The 9,695-nt window shown below is 37.7% G+C and overlaps 1 non-coding gene across 1 annotated transcript; it reads right to left on the bottom strand.

The window, feature by feature from the left end:
• Positions 1 to 9,369: 9,369 nt before the first annotated feature.
• On the bottom strand, positions 9,370 to 9,476 carry LOC122062203. Its single transcript, XR_006134832.1, has one exon. It is a non-coding gene; the product is annotated as a small nucleolar RNA R71 (small nucleolar RNA).
• Positions 9,477 to 9,695: the final 219 nt, after the last annotated feature.

Below are 9,695 nucleotides of genomic sequence, written 5' to 3'. Positions count from 1 at the left end.
AGAGAAAGCGTCAAGCCATATGACATGACTAATAGCTCTCAAGAACTTGACACATCTCAAAAGGCTCAGGATGAAGAGAATACCAACAACGTAGAGTGTTTCTGGTGCCATAAGAAAGGACATGTGAAGAAGGACTATTTTATTTTCAAGAAATGGTTAGAGAAGAGGAAGAATTCTGGGGCTGATAAGCAGGATGATACCAAGAAAGGGTGAGGTAGACTGATCACCAGCAATTGAGAGCAAGTAAAAAATTGGTCCCATCAAGTAGTTAGGATTTCCTTACATACAGTTATTTGAAATGCTTGATTAGTGGGAGCTCTGGTTTTGTTTAGTATTTGTTTATGTTTTTAACCTTAGCCCGTATGTTTTGGGGCATAGTTTGATGAATTATGGTTAAGTTTTAGCATTTACATTATGCACAATTATTTCCTAAAATATTTGGTTTATGATTTCATTTGAGAATGTTTTTATAGGCAGTAATTGTCTTAGTTATAGGCAATATTTTACCACAGCTCAAAATGTAATGTTTGCCACATTTTAAGACAGTATTTGTCACAGTTCATAGGCAATATTTGCCATAGTTTATAGGCGGAAAGCCACAGTTAGATATTAACCACAGATCAAAGGTGATTTACTACAGTGAATGTTAATATCACAGTTAAGGACCTACATAGAATGACAACAGTGTAATTTGAGGATATGTCAATGTTTCTATGATGGTATTCCACATAGATTCGTGTTAAGAAACTTACTTATGTTTGTAATAACAGAAAGTTATATGCCGTATATTGAGGTGTATCTTCTGCTGTTATTCGATGTGAGTGGTTTTTCAACTGAATCACAGTAAGGGTGGTTAATGTAATAAGATTCTATGGCCACACCAATTTAAAAGACATCCTTATAATTAATGTAGCCCAAGTGGGAGATTGTTGGATTTATGGGCTAAATTAATTATTCGGGTTGATTAAATGGTGAGAGTGAAATTGCATGAACCGGTTCGGTCCACTCTCAAGTTTAGGGATATGCTGGCTCAACCCATTGTGGTATAGGGTTTTGGGTGCAGGACAGTATTATAAATACTAGGTTTTGGATCCCTACAACCATTATTCACTCTTCCCCACTTTACCACTAAAGTGAGAGAACCAAGGAGGTTTAAGGGGCTGTAGAAGATCCATAGCCAAGCCAAGAGAGCGAAAGTGAGAGTGACCAATATCAATCTTCTTCAACATACTTAGTGAAAGGTACAATTAGATCCTCTATAATTTTATTAGATTTGTGTTCTTGTTTCTCTGTGTGGTTTCTTCAATTGGGGTTTGGATTTGTACCCATAGTAGATCTAACAACCTTATCTAGAAACATAGAAACCAACTCATTTTGGACTTGAAAAACCCAATCCATACACAATTCTAAAACTGGTAGAATACTGGATTACTAATGGATTACTTGAGAATTCTACTGTATCATAGTTAACTATCCCTACTCTCAAATCTATTACTTTTCCAACACTTCCTTTTTCTCAAAACAAGGTCCTGATTGTTACAGGGATTTCAGATCGTATAAAAAACATCTATCTAGGCAACTGCTCTTATAATAAAGGAAAATGTATCTTATTTCATGATAATTATTTGATGACAGGAAAAGATATTGAGGCAGCAGAGGGGACTTCTACATGGAATGATAAGGCAAGATAGAAAGGATGAGAGGTGGATGATATTTCGAGTGATGATGAAGACATTCAACAGTTGTTGGGAGGCAAGTATAAAGTTTTCTGGCCATCTCTCTCCGTATGGCTACAGAGCTTGTTTTGTTTAGCCCAGCATTTTTTCAAAGGCTAATAACAACTTAGTTTTTTCCGTAAAAAAGAAAATTGCATATAAGGCACTGACTAGGAAATTCTTGTTTGATGATGTTTATGTGCTGTAGAAATCCTGATTCTCTGTGTAGTTCTTGTTTTCTAATTTATTTTTATTATTAAAAAAAAAAAAGTGCAATCTATATAGCTGGGGCTAGCTACCCAGCAGTAACTATATTGAATCATTGACCCCACCAAGGTTTTATTGATTAAAAGTTCAAAGCCAATCCATTGAAGTTATTAGTACAAACAAGAATTGGCCTCTCTATTCATGCGTCTTTTAAGGATATTGTCAAGTGGTGAAAATATAGTTTTTTTCTGTGGCTCCAAACGGGTAACTTTTCTTTTTTGATAAAAAATAAAAAAGGGTTCTCCATGGCAGTGATCATAGCCCTCATGACAAGCCTCTACATGGCAAACAGTGCTTCCATAGGATCAATGGACGATAGTGGGCATGCCAAGACTCGAATCCACAACCAGCCGACTCGAGTGGTGATGAGCTGAGGGCATTTTCACCACTAGGCTACCATCCCCTCCCAACAAGCAACTTGGTATATATGTGTAGTGCACAAAACCTTTTTTTCTAAAATTAATTAAGAAAAAATAAATTGTATTTTAATAATTTTTAATGCCATGAAATCAAAATTGATCGAAGGAGGAAAAAAAAGCTCTTTGGTCACGCGATCTTTGCATTAGTCAGGACCCAATGAGATTGCATATAGGTATCAATAGGGATAGATTTTTTTGGGTTTCACAAGGTTGGGGGGGTCATTTCACCATAAAGAGAAAAGAATGCTATTTGGTGTGCACTTGTGAGTCCAGACACAGAGATAGTGAAATGACCACTTTGTCCTCCTGTTGGCCTCGTATTAGTGCAAGAGCCACACAACCAGGTAGCATTCTCTGTCTCATCAAATAATTAACAACATAGAAATAAAATTGTTTCCCTTTCATAATTGCCGAATTGATTATGTGATCAATTATAAAGTTTCAAATTAACTACAGCAGACTTACGTAACGCTTTTAACTTTGCAAACACCAAGCTTTCGAAGGAAAGAAAAGCAAAGTGCCTCTTTAAGATTTCATTAGAAATAAGGCGATTGATTCATTTGTAGATAGTTGACTAATTAGCCAATATTAATCATGAGAAAAGTTTGTAAAGCAAGCTTTAGGGTGGCTGAACATAATAAAGATAGGGTAACGTTTTGGCCTGGGTTAGAGAAAGTGAATCTTTGACCACAAGTTTTTGAATTGGAAATGATATATATCATTGATTCAATTTGCAGGCATATGGGTGAGGTGTTTCAAAGGGCTATCCTTTGCTCCGAGGAGATGATGACACCTCGCTGCTGCATGCTGTATATGGTTAGGTTTTCTCAAAATTAGATAATACTGCCAAGTGCCCAAATTATGGATTGGGTGGAAAAGGAGAGAATTTCTTTATTTTTCTTTGGATGTTTAGAAGACCGGAGATGATGACACCTCGCTGCTGCATGCTGTATATGGTTAGGTTTTCTCAAAATTAGATAATACTGCCAAGTGCCCAAATTATGGATTCGGTGGAAAAGGAGAGAATTTCTTTATTTTTCTTTGGATGTTTAGAAGACAACAAAAACTGGCGCACAGACAGCAGCAGAGTGCAATATTAATATATATTAGAATTGAGACAAGTAGGGACTAGACATTTTTAGAGGCAGCATCACTCTCTCCTCTTGTATTATGGTGAAATATCATGTATCCCTAAAAATTCTTAAAAATATTATTTTCCTCTTCCTTTTAATCTGAAATTTTTTATCAGCCATCATTTTTTGTGAGAAATGGATGTTAAGTCATTTGTATAATACTAATGATAACCTTTTAAGAAGACAACATTCAAGAAGAGGAGTTCAACGCATGATCTCTCTCTGCAACTTATCATTCTCTTTGTTCTGAAAACTTAGATCCTCCGTTGGTGATGAAAAACTTGGCACCTTAGGTAGTTCTCGCAATTCGTTGTTCTGATTAATCACAATCGGCCATCACAACCCCTTATTGAATCTAGCCAATAGCTTAACCATCTCTACAACTGCAGCCCATCATTGACCCCTCTCCTCTCAATTATCTCCAAAGTTAGGGCACCACAGATTCAAGCTTAGGTTCACCTACGAAATCTGGGTTCCTCTTCTTAGCCTTGAATAAAATATTGAAAGCTTTCTTTACCTCTTCACTTCTCTACTGTCCAGATTGAGGAGAACTCCCTTGCTGTTGTTGCTGCAACCTGGGATTCAGATATGTTAAAAGTTATGGGTAGGGGCCACCCACATATCTGTTGTGGGGGTGTGACCCACCCACTTGGCACCGAAGTTGGCTGCTTGAGGGAATGTGAGAAGAGAAAGAGAGAGATTCTCTCAATCGTCCCATCCTATTCTCTGGCTTATTGGAGTCCAACTGGAACTTTATAAATTAAGGGAGATAAAAACGAATGGGACAGTTACAAGAGGGGTTGTACAATTGCTCTCTCAAGAGTTCTCTTTCTTTTGAATCTTCCCTCTCGCTCTGAAAGCTTTAGATTGCTCTTGTATCACATTCCTGGAACCTCCATCAAGAGGTTGCAATTTAGAGTGTGGAAACGCAGCGGTGAAGGAGACTTTGACGGGAACGCAAAGAGAGCACCTCCTGTGCTGCTTTTACTGTCAAGTCGGGTCTTCCAATTGGTATGTGAAGATCCTTCATAGTTTAACATTGGTATCAAAGCCCCATTTCGATTTGGGTTGCCGGCAGTAGCTGGTATAAAGGTGTTTGGTTGTTTGGTTTGGTTAGGGTGTAATCAAATGAGAGTTTTTTTTTTCCCATTTGGCTTTTGGGATGTGGAAACACCGCCCTCGGAGCCACCGGCATCATCCGTGGCAAACCAAAGGAGGGACGGCGCCATTGCCGGTTGTGTGGCCTTGCAATTTGTTTTAAAACAAAACAAAAAGAGAAACAAAACCTGTTTCGTAATAGGGTGTTTTTTTATTTTGAGCCTGTATGTGCTAGCCCATGAGGCTTAACCGATGGGCCTAACCCAAGACCCATTGGACTGAACCTAAACCCATCTACCCAAGTTTAACCGAATTTCCTGATTCAACCCGACAACCAGAGTCCTGACCCGGATCCATGAATCGTTTTGGTTGGGTCAGACCCGAGTTGGTTTGGCTCAACTCAGTTTGGTTTAAACGGTCCAGTTTGGACCAGTCTGCCTCGAGTTTTTTTTTACCGATTTGATCCGATTCGATCCGTGTTGATTTTGATCCTACTCGGAATGTTTGGTTCGGTCTGGTCTAGGTCGAACTTATTAAAGTCTATTTAATATGTTATTAGAGTGAATTAAACTTCAGACCTCCTGCATGGATTGCTTGCTGTCATACCACTATACCAAATCACTCGGTTAGGTAACAGAATCATATTTTTTTTATTTGTATCAATAGTAATGGCTATTGAGTTTTAATTAAAACTTTAATAGATAAAATGGGCTTGTGGGCCTATGCTACATATGGGCCTTATTGTTTTAACTAAAACTTATATGGGCTCTAAACCTTTATGATTTCTTTTGTGTTGGGCCCACTTCATTAATGCATTTATCCATGAACTCATACCGCTGACGGGGTCTAAGTTTTCACATCATGTTATTTATGTATGTATATATGAATGGAAATGTATCTTTGGTACTGTGTGACGGCGTGGTTATGTATGTGCGCAGTGGTGCCTATGTGTATGCCTCTAACTTGAAAGCCATGCAAACTATGATCAATGGCAACAAAAAATTCAATATCTGCTCAATGAGGAAGATTGCCTTGAATATCTGACCACAAAATGGAAGGTCCACCTTGCCCTCCCTTAGGCAAAGAGACCACCCAGACCCGCAAAGACTAGGATGCCTATGCTACTTGGGTAAAAAAGGATCAAAGTACACGCTACATCATGCTCAGTGCCATGCATGATGGCATTACAGGGGACTATGAGAAGTTCTCTACAGCCAAGTCCATATGGAACGAGCTCAAGCGTGCATTCGAGGGTACATCCACTACCAGACATAGAGGAATGATCCTCAAATACGAGATGTACAGAATGGACCCAAAGCATAAGATGCCTGAGCACATCAGAGTTGTGAAAGAAATGATCTGCAAACTTAAGCATGTGGGACATGAGCTCTCTGATGAGCAGCAGATTCAGGCTCTGATTCGGACACTCCCTGATTCATGGGCACAAATGAAACTTGTCCTTGCCCATCTTGAGACTATCAAGACGCTGACTGATCTTGCCTAGCACCTTGAGCTAGCATCAGAGCACCTAGAGGCGACATGGATCACAGCTCTTGTTGCCTAAGGGGGCAAACACAAGGGCAACAGACCCAAGTGTCGTGGGCAAAGAAAGGGGAATCAGGGAGGTGACTAAAATCAGACACCTAAGGCGGGTGGGGTCGAACGCAAGAGGGGTAAGCGTGGGAACAAGAAGGGCATATCCAAGAAGAGTTGTTATAATTACCAAGGACTTGGACACTTTGCTCGTGATTCCATTGAGCCAAAGAAGGTACAGTCCCTATCTTTTTCTCCTTGTACTTGTGTTAGTACAGATGTTTTGGTTGCCAAAACGTAGTCAAATTAGATTTTTGATACAGGAGTAACCAGAAACATCACGCAGGAAAGAGGAGGCTACGTAGATTACTGTAAAGTGCCCTGATGAGCACATTTATGCGTAAAATCTAGTGTAGTAAAACATACATTTTACATATTTAGAATGGAGCTACCTTGGGTTTTACTCTCTTTTTGTAGGTTTTATAATTTCAAGGCATTAAGGACTATCGGGCGCTACATCTCTAATTCTCCATGCAAAGGGGTCCTATTTCTTTTCATAGTTACTAAGAGGATGAAATTCTGAGAAAGATAGACATGTTCAATTGTAAGTACACATTCGTTTGATCAACTATACAAGTGATTATTCTTTTCGGGCCAGAAAAAAGAATAATGGATCAGAATTGAACCGAGATGTAAAACCAGCCCATCTGTAGTTGTCCCAAGGGTATAAAGAATATTTCAAATGCCAACAAGGATCGATGGACCACATCCATAAGTGATTGAAGATTCATTTTTGGTAACAATAACTATCTAGCGTAGTTGGTGAGTTGTGGTGCGCAAAATCCTTTGCTTATTAGGAGGTCTCAAGTTCAAACCTCTTAGTTGCCATTTTGTTAAGGCTTTTTTTAGAAGATTTTCCCTCTCCTACTTGTCACTTAAAGGAGGCCGGCCAAGATGGTTGTACGCAACTTTTAAGAAGAGAGAGAGAAAATAAAGAGAAAAATAGGAAAGAAGAAAAAAAAAAAAGACAAGGGCATGGATAGAATTTTCCATTAAAATAGAATATTGTCCAAATCGAAGCAAGAAAAATAGGCCAAAGGGGATTTCTTGCGCAAGAAGAGAGAAAAATAGAAAAAGGGAGAAAAAATAGGAAAAAAATGCAAGAAAAATCATGGGAGATCTCTCCCCACACGTTTTCTCTCTTCTCTCTCCTCCACTTCATCAACAAGATAAAAAAAATCCTTTTTTTTAGAAGCTAAAATCGTTAGCTTCCCTCCCCATTCTTTATATAATAGAATTAACACAAGGGGAGGAGACACTTCATTCTTCTTCTAGGGATTTTTCTTAGTTGTTCTATCTATTTCTCTAGTTTTCTCTTTCTCTAGCTCTAGTTCTAGGTTTATAGTTTAAATACTTTTGTAAGTTCTTTTTATTCAATTAATGCAAGCATTTTTGTTTTTGATTCAGTCTTTTATTTTTATTGTTTAAACAATTGAAGTTGTAATTTTCAAGTTCTAGTTCTAGGCTTAGTTCTAGATGACAAGAACAAGGTATGAAGCATGTCTTTCAAGTTCAATTTTTTTCTTTAGATTTGTTTTCTCTAGTACTAGAAATTTCAGATTTGGTTTATTCCAGATTTAGTTTTTAGTACTCGTAGTATCTCAAATGGATCAAATTTTCGGTTCAGGGGTTGAAGTTCAAGTAAGTAGGCTCCTTCAGTAGCCAGCAGTCTTCTCTCCGCCCTCTCATTCCCTCTTCTGACTACATTTTTTTTCTTAATTTAGGATTTTAATTTTAGTCGTTACATTATTGCTATCCCTTTCCCTTAAGGTTCATGGCTAGTGTATGTGTTGGCTTTGCCCCTCCTAGCCATAGAATCATCATTTTATTATTTTTATTTTAATTGTCTCCCTTTTCCTAAAGCCAAGTAGAGTAACCCTTGTAAAAGTGACTCTCTGGTCAAGTAGGGAAGCTCATATTATGATGCATCTCTCGGGCTAAGTAGAGAAACCTACTTGTGAGTCTCTCTCTAGCTTTATCCTTTTTTTTTTACTTTTTTTTTATTTCAGTATTTTTTTTCCTTCATTGCTTTTTAATTGCGTGGGGTGTTTATTTTCAGCTATTTATTTATTTAATTTTAATTGCGTGGCTTGTATGTTTAAATTCTTAGATAATGAATGATTATGATGTTATTTTCGATACATATGTTTAGGACAATAATTAGAATTAAATCACAATTATTAATCGGTTCACTTTCGTATTATTAAAAGAAGTAAAAAAATAAAGTGATTGCTCTCCCTGTGTTCAACCCGTAGCTACACTGATCCATACGCTTGCGGTTACATTTTAAAATCTCAAACAAGTTTTTGGTGCTGTTGCCAGAGAGACAATTCCACGTTATTTTTCGCTTTCTTTTGGTAAATCAGAGTGCTTTGTTTGCTTTTTTTTTGTTTTTCCTTCTCTTTTATTGAATTCCTGAGAAGAACAACTTGCAATAACAGTTGTATCGGTGGAGGTCGTCATGCCTCACAGTAAGATAAAGACAGGTTTTTCCCTGTAGTAGTACCTCAGGAATTGGCCTGAGCAACCCCGAATCCCTGTCAGTAACCTCCCAAAAAGCAAAAAAATAAAATCAAAAAAATAAAAAAATTCATAAAAAAAGTTTTTCTATCCATTCTTTTGTGTTTGTCTTACTCTAGTTGTGGTAGTTTTCTATTGCATGAGTGTTAGGTGGGTATGTAATAAGAATCGGTTAGAAAGAAGAGATCCAACCAGTAATGACCATATATGTTTGCTCTCTTTAAAACATTTCAATATGGGAGACCAACATCAAAAAAATTTTCACCTAAATCTCTAAAAGATAGGTTCTACCCTACTAGAACAACCCAACCTTCCTGCATAGTTCTACCAGAAGTCCAGGGCAATAATTTTGAACTCAAATCTCAATACATCACTATGTTGCCCCACTTCCATGGGTTGACCTCTGAGGATGCATACCTATTTCTAAGGGAATTTGAAAAGGTATGTGTTCTAATTAAGATCTAACAGCTTTCTGATGATGCTGTTAAGCTTAGGTTTATCACTTTTGCATTAAAAGACCAAGCTAAGAAGTGGTTGTATGGGTTACCCACAAATTCTATAACATCATGAGAACAGTTCACAATTGTCCTCCTTAAGAAGTTTTTCCCAACTCACAAGACCAATAAGCATAGAAGTGATATCCTTTAGTTTAGGCAAAAGTCCAGTGAGTCTTTTTCCAAACTTATGGAGAGATTCAAGGATCTACTCCAAGAATGCCCTCACCATGGCCTAGACTTATGCCATTTATGTCAAATAATTTATGAGAGTATTGATTACCCAACTAAACAAATGATAGAGTCTATGTGCCCTAAGGGATTCACATCCTTTACAGTGAAGGAAAGGCATGGGAATTCTTACTTGACTTAGCTGACAAAACCCGTGAGTGGGAATCAACCCAAGAGAGTGAAAGAACCATAGAAGGAAAATGATATTTTATGGATGGGATAGTA

This window comes from Macadamia integrifolia, chromosome 14 (assembly GCF_013358625.1).
Source record: "Macadamia integrifolia cultivar HAES 741 chromosome 14, SCU_Mint_v3, whole genome shotgun sequence".
NCBI lineage: Eukaryota > Viridiplantae > Streptophyta > Magnoliopsida > Proteales > Proteaceae > Macadamia > Macadamia integrifolia.
Note: the sequence above shows the minus strand (reverse complement) of the source record. Positions and strands in the feature narration are given on the sequence as shown.